The 15146-nt window shown below is 39.7% G+C and overlaps 1 protein-coding gene across 1 annotated transcript in view; it reads right to left on the bottom strand.

The window, feature by feature from the left end:
• Positions 1–8129, bottom strand: part of PALS1 (protein associated with LIN7 1, MAGUK family member) — a 56243-nt gene extending 48114 nt beyond the window's left edge. The window contains exon 1 of the mRNA XM_033062408.2: positions 8016–8129. The gene's annotated coding sequence lies outside the window, so the exon portion shown is untranslated. The remainder of the gene's footprint in view (positions 1–8015) is intronic.
• Positions 8130–15146: the final 7017 nt, after the last annotated feature.

Genomic DNA, 15146 nt, shown 5'->3' with positions numbered 1-15146 from the left:
CAATTAAGTTTAACAGACACTGATTAATCATGTTAAGTACTTTAAAGGTTGAATATTCAATTTCAAATTAGGTTTAAGGAATCAAGAACTAAAGATTTGTATGGAATTTTAATTACCACAGGAAGCCCCAACTACGTAAGATTTAGGGAGCACTAATACACATAGTATCAAATTAAAAGCACTAAATATCTTTCTAAGACTTGAAAAGAGTATGCACTTAAGAGGGAACACAAACCAGCCTACATTTACTACCCAACCATTTAGGTATGCAGCTGCATTCATTAAATATTTGTATAGAAAAGATTTCAAAAATATTGACATAAGAAACTGTATGAAGTTCTCACCAATAGAGGTCAAAAACTGGCTTAGGGCATAAAGTATATGTAAATCCAAGTGTACAACTCAAGTCGATAAATTTTAAAAAATATATATGCAGATGTTTAATACTTTCATACTACAGAAGGCTTCAAAAAGAGGTTGGTACATTATAAGCAGGCCTAATTTAATTTCTGCAGATCATCCCATCTCAACTTTAACTGAGGTATTTAACTTCTGAGGCTCCTTTCTCAAACAAATACATCACACAGATTCCAAGTTCAGCACCATAGAGATGAATTTATAACAGAGGGCCTACTGCTGAACCAAACTAAGCCATTAACACAGAATCATAAATGACATTTTAGTAGAAAGTCCACAGTTGTGACATTATTATATTGTTGTAGTATTGTTTTGTTAATATTTTTGAGTTATTCCAGTTCTTCAGTCCCCCACTTTTTGAAACCAAACCAAGCAAAAAGCAGCTCTTTACAATCTTATAGCCCAGTGCAACATAGCATCTAGTTGAGATAACTCACCACATTTTTATAGGACAAATTTCAGTAAAGTCATCCTAGGAAAAGGTAGGAATTGACAAAGTAAATGCCATTTGTCCTTCCTCTCAGAAGAAAGAGAAGTGGTGTGATCCAACACACAGAATCTTTGCTTCCTTCCCTGTTTTGCCCATCTTGCCTATTCAGGGAAAATAGATGTAGAGACTCATGTTTGAAGGTCTGCAGAAGGAAAGAATGCAAGAAGACAAACAAGGGGCCAAAAAAGCATGCTCAGAAATCTAAGTCCGCATTAAATCAGGAAAGATCTATGGAAAACAATACACCTTGTGCTCTTAAAAATTGATCCTAAGACTAATCCCTAATAGCAATAAGTGTACTGGTCTAAATAAAATAGACACAAAAAAACCCTATTCAACCTAAAAGTAACTTCATAAACTGTAAGCCAAAACCAACTCTTCACTGCTGCTTCAAAATATATCATTAGACGCTGGGTTCTCTTTTTTCAGTGAAGAAAAAATAGCTCTCCATTGCACTTCATTTTGACTTCTCCTTACTTCAAATTTAACAAAAACCTAAAGAAATGAATGACCTACAAAATATGCAAAAATAACCAGACTTTAGCTGAATAGCTCTTTGCCTGTTATCTTAAAATCATCCTCGATATTTCTTTTGGAAGGAAGTACAAGCGACATTTACTTTTTTGATTCCCTGGTTTTTTTGGGATACACTTTCAGTTCTTACTATTTACATCTTGCTTGATGAGCTAATGAAGAAATAAGAAATCTCAGTAAGCTGAAAAGCAGAAAAGCGTCTACCTGACTGTAGAATCCTCAAATTGCCGCTCTCTTCTTTCCACTGAAGCCAAGTAACTTGTCTCTTCAGAGTTCTAGCTAGCCTTCATTATATCAGCTTCAAGCAACACACCTCACCAGGAAGTGGCTGATAACAACAGTTAAAGTCTTGAGAGAAGATCACAACACACACTAAGTTAATATTTTCTGAACAGGAAAAAATTAAATTGATAATTCCACTGAAAGAGTCTACAAATCTAACAGGAACTTAGGCTCAAATGGATTTTTAGTGCTGTTTATACTCTTAATAAATGTGAAACAGACTATTTTGTCAAAACCAAAACCAACACCATGGGGCTTGCAAGTCATTTTAGTTAGCGAGCCCAAGAAGACAATGTTGAGCTGATCAGCTTTTACCTCACTTTACATTAAGACACTGTGCTAATTCCTGCTTGTAAGTAATTAGATTACTAATTTAGAATGTACCTTGATTACGGAAACAAAATTAAACGCTATGAGATTTTTTAATGTTGGTTTTAACTCTTGTACAACAACAATCACCACCTTTAACTACATATATCCGGTTCTATTTTAAACCAATATCCTTCTCTCCTGCATTTGGGGACTTTTAGTACCATTCAAACAAAATGTAAATGTCATTGCATAGTGGCACTAAGCAATTCCATCACCACTTGATCCTACAGGAACTGATTCTGTGAAAGCACATGACATCCACTAATGCTACACTGTCCCAGTAAGGAAGGACTAAGTTTCTCTGCTGACATCGCATGGCCTTTCAGACACCGGGAAGAAGAGATTTGTTCTCTGAAAACAATGATGCACATTTGTAAGAAGTACAATCAATGTATGAAATGCAAACCCTCACCCATTTCAAATCCCAATGCTTAACCCAAAGGCTTGAGCTTTGCTTTCAGAGATGAGAGAGCATTTAGAAAATAAGACATATCTGAGGAATTAGCAGCACGCTCCCTTAGCGAATACAAGACTTGCAGTTTTCTACAATGCACAATGCAGTTATCTATAACATAGTTTTTCTACAAAAGCAACTTTAATTATCTTAGCCAAGGTACACTGAATTAGCCTATAATTACTCTCTCAAGTTTCATTTACAGTAGCTGACAAGTAAATGGCAATTTGATAAAACAAGACAAACAAGGGTGATCACAAGCTCTCAACCACAACACTGCAGGAACACTGCATGATCTGATATTAAGGTGAGGCCGTAGCTTTATACACAAAGGCATCACATTCTAAAGAAAAGGTTGCCATGGTATCTGTGATACTAAAGAATTTAACTCAGTACCACAAACACCATGCAGACAAACTTGCTTCCCTCCCTAGTTTTCTCCTCTGTCACACTAAAAACCAGTTTCTGAAGCGATTAATAGCAAAGGCATTACCAAAGCATACCACCTCCACCGACCTTACTTGCAAAGATTCCTCCCGTTAAGAAAACACTTGAACACTCAGGTGAGAGCTGACCCTGCTGATCTCTCTGCTTCCCAAACCAAGACCAAAAGTTGGCCCCAGAAAACCTCAAAAGCTAAGTAATTTCTCTCCAGGGTGTTTCTACCGTGACATCATGCCAGTTATATTTTATTCGCCTTCAGATAAATTCTTTAAAGTTTCATTCCCCTCTAACACACACTTCATTAAACACAAGTCACTCCTCTGACACCACACAGCTAACAGCTCTCCATACTCTCCGTAATATACTGTTAAAATGAGAAGTGACTCTTTCAGGCATTAGCATACGTCGTCCTCCCTTGAGCTCACACGTTTTTACTTGGAACTCCACTCAACACTAGTGGTACCTAAATGAATACTTTTCCAGCTTCTCCTTCCTGACTTTAAAAATATGCACTATCCTTGGAAACAGACTCGGAATGCATACCAGCCACCTCCCAGCACCATCACCAGGGCAAAGAGCAGATGCTGAGGTTGCACTGGCACTTCCCAGTTATCAAAAGTTTATGGTTTTACTGAATTCAGCTTTCTAGAGAGCTTGAAGAAATCACTGAACAACTTCACACAGAACAATTCATACAGGCTATTCAGGTGATTTAGATGCTAACATACTGACTATTACCACACTTGAGTGCTCCTAGTACCTTCTGCAAAGGACCACTTAACTGTCCTACCACTTTTAATATATTCTTGCCAGTAATCATGTCTGGTTTTAAACTGCTTTTACTCCGAAAAACTCCCAGAGTCTTCTGAATTATCTGTTATGGTCAAATAACCAAAAATAACCTAAAACAATTTCCCCTGAAGATGCATCCCAATGCAAGAATGAAAATTATGGTTTGGTTTCTATCTTCTGTTTCTTAAGAACAGTTGTGTTTTCCCAGAATTTCTATTTAACATCTATTCTTTTGTTAGACCTCTACAGGACATGAGAAGTTTACTGTCTATGCTGATAAATTATACCAAATTCAGACACTAAAGATGACCATGAGCTGTATTATCACATGTATCAACAGCCAAGCCTTTTCTTTAACCATACAATTGAAATTTTAAAAATACAACACTAGAGGCAAAATCAAGTATTAAAAATGTTCAAACAAGGTATTTCTTTATCTTTATCTTTCTTTATTCTTATATTAGGTATTTCTTAATCATTATTTTTTCTTTAGAAAACAATTATGGCCAACCAGAACAGACACGTGATGCACAGGCAAATCATTTAAGGAAACGCAAGGCTCTGACCAGACCTATTATAACAGATAATAATCACAAGTATGCTGAAACAATCTCATTTCTGTGTCTAATTATTTGGTCCCTTAGAAGAAAGCAGAATTAGACCTACAAGGGAACCTAAATGCCATGCCACCTACTAGACTCCATACCCACAGATAAACAACCAAGACCTGCTCTAACGTGTTACAGGCACTGTTCAAATACCTAATATTCAACTTGAGTGGGAACTGGCTGTGTCAGGTAAGAATAAACATAAAGATCAGAGATTTAAGGCTTCAAAATTTCACGCCATGACAGGGGAAAAAAAAAAACACCCCCAAAAAAAATCCCTTTCTTTTACTCTTTCAACGCATTGTCTGCAAGAAGGAAAGGAGACCTGAATCCATATCATTATTTTGTACTTGATCAAGCCAGTCCCTGGGCTACATATTCACTCCCTTCCTGACCATTACTCCTCAAGAATCGAACCAAAACACCCACTGGTCTGGCAGTTAAGGCATTCCTTTTAGGAACTGGAAGCTCCTCTAAAGAACAGGTTTTGAACCCAAATTTCAACATGCTGGGTAGGTGCTCAAACCACTTCGACATCTTTAAAGAAATGCAACATTAGATCCTTTTCCTGCCAAAAGACAAGTGAGCAACATTAGGTGTTTCTTCACTGAATTGGGGCATTCCTTTTAGAAGTGTGCATTACTGATGGTATCTGTGTTTGCTTTCTAATTTAACTGATGCAAGCTTTGAGAGTTACATTTTTTTCTTCCCACACAACTATGTGCTAGTGTGCAATTAGACACCTCAGCATTACAAAACAAGTCTTTACCAACAGACATATACAGCTGATCACCTCCCGTTAAAAAAAGGAACAAACCCCAAAAGCCTACTTTAAAAGTCTGAGATATAAACTTAGTTATCATTTCCTTTCTTCTGCTTCATAGTTCAGCTTGAACTACACTAAAGTTATTTTGTAGAGTTTGTCTAGCTGTATTGGGAGTGCAGGAAAGAGGATGTGTACATAAATTCCCCCTGTTGTCTGAACTGCTCTATTGAAGAATGCTCCAAGGTAGATAACTACACTAGAAAAGCAATTCTGCCAGCAGACCTGATTTTAAACCACCACTTAAATTGTTTCCACCGAGTTTTCTATCATGGACATACTGCAAACCTTTTTAAACACACAAAAGCCTCTCTTTGCCCATTAATAAAAGGAAAACAATAGAGCAGTATTTAATTAATATTTACAAAAAGTCTTGAGGCTTTCAAATGCATGACCAAGGCAATAATTAGTCTTCCAAATACCGTAATGTCAAGCATTTCTGCAACCGTGCCCTCAGAAAGCACTTTAAAAATGTCAGTTGCTAAACGTTTAAAAATTTTAAACATGGTACATGAATACAAATACAAATTCTGCTATCTAGGAAGTAGCACACTGTTTGAAATTTTAGCCTTCAGCATTCTAAAAGTCTAACAATATAAAAGGAATGCACTTCAAAGTAGAAATTGGGAAAAAAACAGTAGCTGAAACAGTTAAAACTGCTAGCATCTGATCCAATCTTTGAAGAGACATCACAATAGAATTTGCATCTAAAAATGCTGTAGGTTTTTCAAAAGCCTGCAACTTTTAAGTATAGCAGGAGATTTTAAATAAAACAGCAAATGAGGTATTAGGAAAATGTAATCATCTTATTACAATAAATGTAATTATTTTATTATAAACAAGGGACAACGAAGGGATGCACATGAATTTCAGACTACATTAAGTCTTCTGTGTTTATAACTCTTGTCCATAACATCTGCACTGCATTTTCAGTGATTCTATATCATGTACTGTTGTGGTACTGAAAGATGCCTGTCACCCCTCAAAGGTCATAACACCTGAAGATTCCTAAGCCAGATAAATTAGTCTACTGAAGAAATATTTTGATGCACATTTCTGAGTTCAGAACTTTCGAGAAGAAATGTAATAAAAGCTAAGTAAAATTACAGTCTTTACCATCAGCTAATTCTATACATAAAAAAAATCACCATCCACTGTTATTCCACCCATTGCAAGGCAATATGACACACACTGGAAGAATGTAAACTCTGAAAAAAATACTTAGAGTTCAGTGATCATGGACTAACATTTAAATCTCTATTACTTTATTAACAGTAATGATAATTAAATATAACATTCTATAACACTGCTTCAAAATGCTGTCATATTCTTGACACCTTGTTAAAAGTGTCTACAATACTAACAATTAGTTGAGCTTTTAATATGGAAAATACTAGACTTTTTTAAGCACAGCATGTTGGAAAATACTTCACACGTGTATAATCCAGCCAGACTCTGAAAGTGTTTGGTATTCAGATTTGTAGTAACAGCTCCAATATGATCATAAGAAATAAATATATACTGTGAAAATTTGGACAACAGATTAAAACCAAGAGCTTGCAGACTCAGAGGTCTAAAGACAATACAAAGATACCTTATTTATTTACAAATTCATGAAAAACACCTCGATCCTCAAAAAGGGCAGAGAGATCCCTTTAAGGCACAAGAAACTGAACACAGAAGCAGCAAACACACAGAAGATCACCATCACTCACTTGTTAGAAGTCTGACTGCAGTCAGCGATATATCACCACGTATCTAGAATGAAAGTATTTTGCTCTACTAAGTGAGCTATGGATACAGCCCATGCTAAAATAATTCCAACAGAGGTTTTATTTTTAAAAGATAATATCCTCACAGAGCTAATTTATGTTCACCTCTTCTAATATTCCTCATGAAGTTATTTTTGTGGATCTGTCCCATGTGAGACATAAGAATATTGTTATTTAAGACAGCCTTTGTTTATATAGAAATATTCTTCAGTAAGGTCAAATACAAGTTAATTTAATTTTCTCACGCGGTCTGTTCTCACCAAGCTCACCGTCCCCGCGTTCTTTGTTGCCTGGCTCTCCCCCTCCCACCACACAACCTCGATCCCTCCGCTAGGAAAGCAGCAACACCGCAAGAGCATTACCACTACAGCCCTTGGAAAACGGAGCCGCTCCGGCCGGGATGTGCGCTAACTACTGCTGACTGTAAAACACACTGCAAGTCTCATGCTCAACCTGCTTTAACTCAGCCCCGCAAAGCTTCAATACGAAGCGAAAACTTCACAGAGCAATCATTTCTAAACACAGAGCCCCCAGAGCATCAGAAGTGCACGGGAGGGGGGCCTAAAGTTCCCCCCTCCTTGTTTAAACACGTACACAACCCACTACAAGGAGGCAGAGAGAGCATATAGCCAAGTGCGGGAGGTTTTCTTACAACTCCTGGGCCTAAGCTCCCGGGAGGCACCCCAAGAGAGGGCGGGAGGGAAGCCGCAGGAGCCGCTCTCGGGAGGCCCCCGCGCTCCCCGCAGCGCCGCCGGCACCTGTAGCCGCCTTGGCCGGGGCCGCCCCGCCCGGCCGGGACCCGCGGCCAGGGTACAGCCCGGGCCACCGCAGCGGGTGCGGGCACCGGCGCCGAGCCCCGAGAGCCGCCGAGCCCGGCTGTGTCCCGCAGTCCCACCCGGCCTCGGCCCGGCCGGACCCCCGGGCCTGCGCGGGCGCCGTGGCCGCGGGGAAGGCTCCGGCCAGCCGAGACTCGCGACTCCGCGGCGGGACCTGTTGCTCGCACGCCAGGCAGAAGCGCTCCGCTCACCGTCCGTCTCTTGCCGCCGCTGACACGCTCCGGCCCGGCCGCCTGCTGAAAGTCGAACTCTCCGGCGTCCCGCGGCGCCCCCGCGCCCAGCCCGCGGAGCCGCCCGGCCACAGCCCCCGCAGCGCTGCGCAGCCGCCGCCCAGCGCGGCCCGGCCCGGCCCCGTGCCCGCCCCAGCGCCACCGCCCCGCCCCGCCGCGCAGGCGCGGGGCCGCCCCGGGGCCGCCTCGGCCGGGCGGGCGGCGCGGCGCTGCCCCCGGAGGCCGCGGCGGCGGTCGGGGAGCTGGGATGGGGGTACCGTCAGGTGGAGTGCGCACGTGGGACGTGGTAGTTCTCCTGTGTCTCCTTCCTCGCAGAATCACGGAATCGAGTCGGTTGGAAAAGACCTCTGAGATCATCGAGTCCAACCTATGACCGAACACCACCTTGTCAGCTGGACCCTGGCACTGAGTGCCACGGCCAGTCTTTACTAGAACACCTCCAGGGAGGGCAACTCCAGCGCCTCCCCGGGCAGCCCGTTTCAGTGCAGTCCCCTCCCTCCGTCACCTCCCACCTCTCCTCTCCAGCACGGCTTTCCCTGCGGCCCCCGACAGGAGCCCGTGGCCCGAGCGGACCTGGCTCGCCCGCCTGGCCCTCACGCCTTCCTGCTCGCCCACCTCCAGCTGCCGCCCTGCTCGCTCCAGCTCTGCTGTACCGGGCCACTGCAGCCCCTTTGTCATCCCCGGCATCCCCCCGTTCGCCTGCTGCTGCCACATCCACAGCTCAAGCTTGAATGCCCCAGCAAGGCTGGAGCATGTGGGGAAAAAGGTATTTAATCTCATCCACAGTCCAGTCTGCCTCTGGGAGGCTGAGGCACAGAAAGAGCCCATTACCCTCTGTCTGGAAAAATGAAGAGAACAGGAGGCTGATTACAAGTAGTTTTACCGGGTTGTTTCAGCATGCTACATTTTGACTTCGAGCTGCAAACGGCACTCACTTCTCTAGTTTTTCAGACTAGCTTGCCTAGATCATTGCTCAAGGCATTAGAAGAAATATTCTCTGTAACCAGACTAGTAAAAAAAAAAGGCTTTCTTAGATAACTAAGATGTCCTTAAGAGATACCTACTTTAGTCCATCCCTCCTTGCTTCAGTTTTTTAACCATATATAAATCTGCGTCATTTAACTCTGTCATTCTTCTCTGTGAAATCCATACTTTCTATAATGGTAGTCTATATATAATGTTTTCTTTTGGATCTATTCTAGACACTGAGACACAAAGATTAATTTTATAAATCCCAAAATAAAGTTGTTATGGTTTTTCTTATTGTGTGAAAAGGCATAAGACACTAAGGTATGTCCTGTCCAGTTACCTGCAGAGGGAAGTCTGAAAGCCTTTTACCTTTTCACATTGTGGCTCAAACTCCCCAGGGCAGCAATACCTTTAAATGCCTTTGACATCTCTTTCTGTTCTGACCCATAATGAGGGGCTTTGCATCAATTGAACACAGCTGGAGCACTCCAGGAAATACAGATGTTAATGGACTGCAGAATTGTTTACTTGGGAAATCAAAAAGAAAAGGAAACCATGACACTGGTAATTTGTGGCTGAGTAGCACCATTGTTCTTCTCACCTTCCTATGAACATGGCTCATGAAAGTTCACATGCACCTTTTTTTTTTTTACAAAGCACTTTGGCAAAGGACCTAAAATCAAAGGATGTTTTCAAAATGTGATACATGTCTAGAAGATATGACTGCAAAAAGTAGGTAGGTTCATCAGTTATGTGCTCAGTTTCCTTCAGCTGTACTTCCTTTCCACAGAAAATCTCATTGCCTCCACTTTGCATGTTCCCCAATAGCCAGTTTTAAAACCAGGATAAGGGAATTTTCTTCAATATGGTGTGTAATTTTGTCATAAAATAAAGGAGAATTCTGATCAGTTCTAGAATTTCCATTTCCCTCCTTTACTCTCTTGTACCTGTAGCTGAAGTTTTATTTTTTTCCAGAACGGGTTACCAGACCAGATTAAGACTGAGCTTGGGATATCTCGTGGATATATCTGCTTAAAGATCTGTTTGTTTCTTTGGTAACCAATCTCCTCCCTCTGGCTTTCAGAAACCCTAATATTAGCCTGTGCCCAGCTGGTAAATCCATTCAAATGGTGCTTGAATGAGGTGTGCTTGGCTAATTCTATCCACCAGATTAAAATACTCTGTCAGGCCAAGAAGCTGTCATACCTGAAAACAATTCATGATAGAGCACAGGATCAGCAGCATTATTTGTAAAGACCCAGATAACCTTTCTGTTTTGAATCACTTTACTAGACAGCTCTTATGGTTCATTTTGCCTTGTGGGTGCTGTTTGGTGGTATGCTGATAACACAAAAATTACTCTGAGAAAATAAACATTTTAGCTTGAATTTTACAAAATCTTCAAATTAAAAAGATACAAAGAAAGAAGTTGAATAGGAGGATGAGGAATGACAATGGAATGATGATTGGGAAGATCAAAGATCCTTTGTTTTGTCTTAGCTGATTAATCTTTCATATGAGGATCTACAAAGATAGCTTTTAAAGGAAATGAGAAATGTACTTACCAAAGTAGTATAAAGCTTTCTGTTCCATCTCTTGTTGAAAGTTTTCAGTTATTGTCTTTAAGTAGAAAGGAACTGAAGAGAAATACCCAAGTGATACCTTTTGTGAGCTTGGATCTTTGAACATTTTAATTTTAGACAACATTTTTTCCTATGTTTTCACTATCTGGGATTATGGAACCATTAAAGCATGCTTGCAGCTGCAGAACCAGTGTATTTAGGCAACTTTATTACAGAACATTAAGATTGGTGCCTTCATTCCACAGACAAATATTTTTTTAACAAAGAAAATGTTCATCTTTGATGAATTTAATTTGACATGACTTAGTGTCACTGTTTGCTAGCAGGATGTAGATACAATTGTGATCAATCTAAATCTGGCTGATTGCAATCAATAGAAAAGAGAAAAAATAAATTCTGATTCAAGCTGAGGAATCAGCCTAACAGAACAAAATGTTTTCTTTGAAACCATTGCCCTCTGGAGGGGAAATGAAAAATCACCAAAGGTTCAAGTAAAATTTCCTTTTAATGTCAGTATTTAACTAAACCTATGCTTTTCAGTCTATGAATGGTTCTACAGACAGGTGCAAAAAAGCAGTGCTGTCAGAGGAGCCACAGTGGCCACAGTGCTTTTGTCAGTGGGTTGGAGAAGTAATCCCCATCTGTCTGCCCCATAACTCTCCTCCCCTTTATCTCTAAACTCTTTATCTCTAAACTCACCAAGCATCAGTTCTACAGCAGATGTACTTTCTCTTCTAACTCCATCTTGGATGCCTTCCAAGCTGGCGTCATCCCTCTTTATTTGCCAAAATATTTTTTATGCAATCCCTAAAGCATTCTTGTCTGCCTGATGCCAAACTCTGTTTTCCATTTTTTTTCTTGACCTTTCTGCTGTTTGTTTGTTTGGTTATTTCTTTTATTATCTTGATTACCCTTTACTTCTTGATCTATTATTCTTGCACAGCTTTGAGAAATTGTGTACTCTTCTTTTTATCTCTCTACTTTCATGTCTGACATCTATTAAAATAGACTTTTTCCTCCTGTCTCTGAGAACTTCACAGGGATTTTTCCCATGGCCTTCAGATATTGATAGCTTGTATCTTGGATAATCACATTTAAATGTCACCTGTAACTGAAAATAAATGAAAATGAGCTCCTGCCTGTTCAGACTTTGTCTATATATTCCTGTGCTGCTGGGGAAATGACAGCATCTCTCAGTGAACTTTCCAGTCTGATTTACAGCAATCTGATATCTCCTGACTACAAATCTGATGAGTGTTTTAACTCTAAGTAGACACATGCCCCAGCCATCTGAAAGAATGTAACAGCATCACTAGCCCACATGTAGTGCTGTTTGCATTCAATATCTAATGTTTTGAAGAAGAGTGCGAAACACAAAACTCCATAAGCCAAATTCTGCATTAAGCAAAAAAAAAAAAAAAAAGTAGAATTCTTGGTCGCCATAACACAGCAACAGAAACCCTGAATTTTGAAATTAATACAGGAATCCAGTTACATTTCAACATTTTTCATTCAATTTTTCATTGTTCAGGACAACAAATGCCAAGGATTCAAATGCAGTTATATTTTCCTCCTTGGTATCACCTAGATCTTTTGCTTATTTCCAATTAAATAACCTCATTCTGCATTCACTTTCATCTGGGTAGCCAAAACATCTTCCTCTGGTTTCTAGAGTCCTCTACCACTCCTTATAATCCTTCAGATAAAAAATTGTACAACTCCAAGTAAGGTCATAATATTTATGAGTAGAGTCATAAACCCAGCAGAAGTTCAGCTGCAGAAAAAGGTTAATGTCTAGAAGAGACTTCTTAAGTCTACAGTACTACTCATCTCTCAGTGTGGGGTTTTAAACCCAGCAATAGGAATAGTTCCCAGAAGATGGGTGCCCCAAATAAAAGATGGAAGTGAGGTTGTTGGTGTAACAGTTCGGGGCACTATTTTTAATCCAGGGGAAAAAAAAAAAAAAAAAGCAGAAAAAAAAAGCAAAAAAAAAAAGCCAGGCAATAAAAATTATCCTTCTTCCACTGTTTTCCCCTACTAAGTTGTACTCAAATTAGTGATTATCTTATCTGTCTCTTTATATCTGTTCCTGATTCTTGTTTTTCCTCTATTTGTGAAGAAATAACAAGTATGAGATAGCTGAGGGTTGTGTGAGAAAATGGGGAGGAACCAACAAACAGAACCAACAAAAGTTTCAACAGTTGATACCACCTAAGGAAAATAGGTGGTAAATCCTATTGAAATAAGACATTTGTGGGTTTTAAATTCTTCCCAGGTATAATTGTCTTTCCTGAAAGGCAGCATAGTAGTGGTAATTATGTTAAAGACAATTCTTATCTGATCATGCTGCAGTGTAAAGCTTGAACTTTATAATTATCACCCAAAAGTGTGACACTACAGTTCACATATTCTGTAAACCTGAAATGCAATAAATCTTTCTCTTGAATGCAAACTAGATGTACAGTAAGACAGCTGTAAGATACTGTAAAACATACACAAGCAACATCATAATAATTCTCCTTGTTCCCTTTCCAAGTTTTCACTGAAATAATCTTGCGTGCTATGCTTTATGATTATTTTTGGTATAGACTTTCAGTTTATGTATCCCAGTATGATAATTCTCCCCTCCCTTAGTTACTGACAAGAAGATTTGTAGGTAATCTGTGCTGTACCTTTAACAACATGGATGTCTGAATATGTCAGAATCACTTTCAAAATTGTTCTTTATAAAACCTTTGTTTGAATATTCTTCTGTTTTTTCAGCTTTCTTTCAGCAGATTATAAACAACATCTGGGGCAATTAACTGACAGCCAGCATGTCTGTTGTTCCCCAGAATTTCAATTGTTTCTCAAAATCTGCTTTATTTGGATCCCTAATTCTGTAAGTTTTATTGCAAATATTCTGAAACTTTTTTTTTTCCATTGAGAACCATGCTCAAACAAAATCGTTTTTATGTAATTTCATCACAAGCTATAAAGCTGGAGTTCACGGCACAGAGGAAATTCAGGTATGGCGTTCAGTCCCTTTGTAGAAGTCCATGCTGATCCCAATATAATGTCTTCCTTATAGGGTGCTAATAGATTTCATTTATCACCTCGAGCAATGGAGGCAGAGCTGCTTGATTTGTGAAAGTGAATTATGGAGGATAGCACCGTGATACGCCCATCATATGTTACAATATCTGTGTCATATGCCATAAGCAAAGCCGGTCTTCTTCATACCTTTAAGAAAGCAGTACCAGCTACACAATTGTCTTTAAGGAAGGGAAAAGTTGTTTTGATACTAACAGAATAATAATTTTCACATAGCTGTGTGGAGCTATATGAATAGTCTTCATTACCCTTGGATAAATCTATAAACTACATTGCCAATTCCATACTGTTCTATGAATCTGCATCTTGCCAGAAAGTTGCAAAAATTGCATGAATACTGCTCTATTTTGCAATATTTCCTAAAAAGCGTAGTCAAAACCATTATGCTTGGTAACTCTACTGCTTGCAGGATCTTCAATGACTGTCACCCTCCCAGCAGTAGTTTTTCTTTCATGGGACCTAATAGAGCTTGGTGAGCCAGCACTGCATACCAGTCTACTGAATCAGCTCAGTATAAGACTGTTTTGGTATGTAACCCAGCAAGCATCCATGGTGAGTTATTTTTCTTTGCTCCAGGCACAGCAATTAAGAGGTATTTTTTACTGCATTTGCAATGCAGGCAATTCGTCCTTCTTCCCACTGTTGCAGGCCGGGAAACACAATACTCTGACATTATTTATTCTTTGCAGCACTGCCTGAGAGCATTTCAGATGGGATTCCAGTAAACCGAGGCTGAATAGTAGCTCCATTTCCATGGGGCAGCAGTCCTTTGCCACACCCTGCCTCTTCAAGGATTGTCAGAGTGACAGTTTTAGTCAGCACAGGATATTCTCAGTGATCCTGGTTTCTGCAGTTAAAGCACTATATCATGTTCAGTCAATCAGGAGAAACAACATGCTCAAGAGTAGTTATTCTGGTTTTGCTTTGCCGAATTAATGACTTCAGAACAAATGTCATGAGCTTTGTGGCCACCTTTGTCTCATTTACCACAGCAGAAAGTAAGTATTTGTGGAAGTATTTCATTAATTCTTCTATCCTGGCTTGTCAGCTTATCTTCGATTATGACAAGCTTGTAATTTGGGGCAAATACATTTTCATAACAACAATTCAGCTCTCAGAATTTGAAAGAGCATATCTCATTAATGTGATTTCTTGTGAGAACAATCACTCTATGCTTGGCATCTGATCCCTATATTTTGATGGATTTAAAATTTTTCCTTAGGATAAGGTTATTTCTGATGGGCCTGTTGTTTGCATCCAGACAGGTTGTCTGAATGCAAATAAATGCATTATTGTAGTCAGTGTGCAATGCTTCTCCAGACATGATATTTAGCTTATGATGGAGGTATTCCTAATTAAATCTTAAATTTATTGCATTCTATTAGTTAGTATATGCAGCATATCTTTGTATGAAATCATTCATAGCTATTACCTCTGTGTTAGCAAA

This window comes from Catharus ustulatus, chromosome 6 (assembly GCF_009819885.2).
Source record: "Catharus ustulatus isolate bCatUst1 chromosome 6, bCatUst1.pri.v2, whole genome shotgun sequence".
NCBI lineage: Eukaryota > Metazoa > Chordata > Aves > Passeriformes > Turdidae > Catharus > Catharus ustulatus.
Note: the sequence above shows the minus strand (reverse complement) of the source record. Positions and strands in the feature narration are given on the sequence as shown.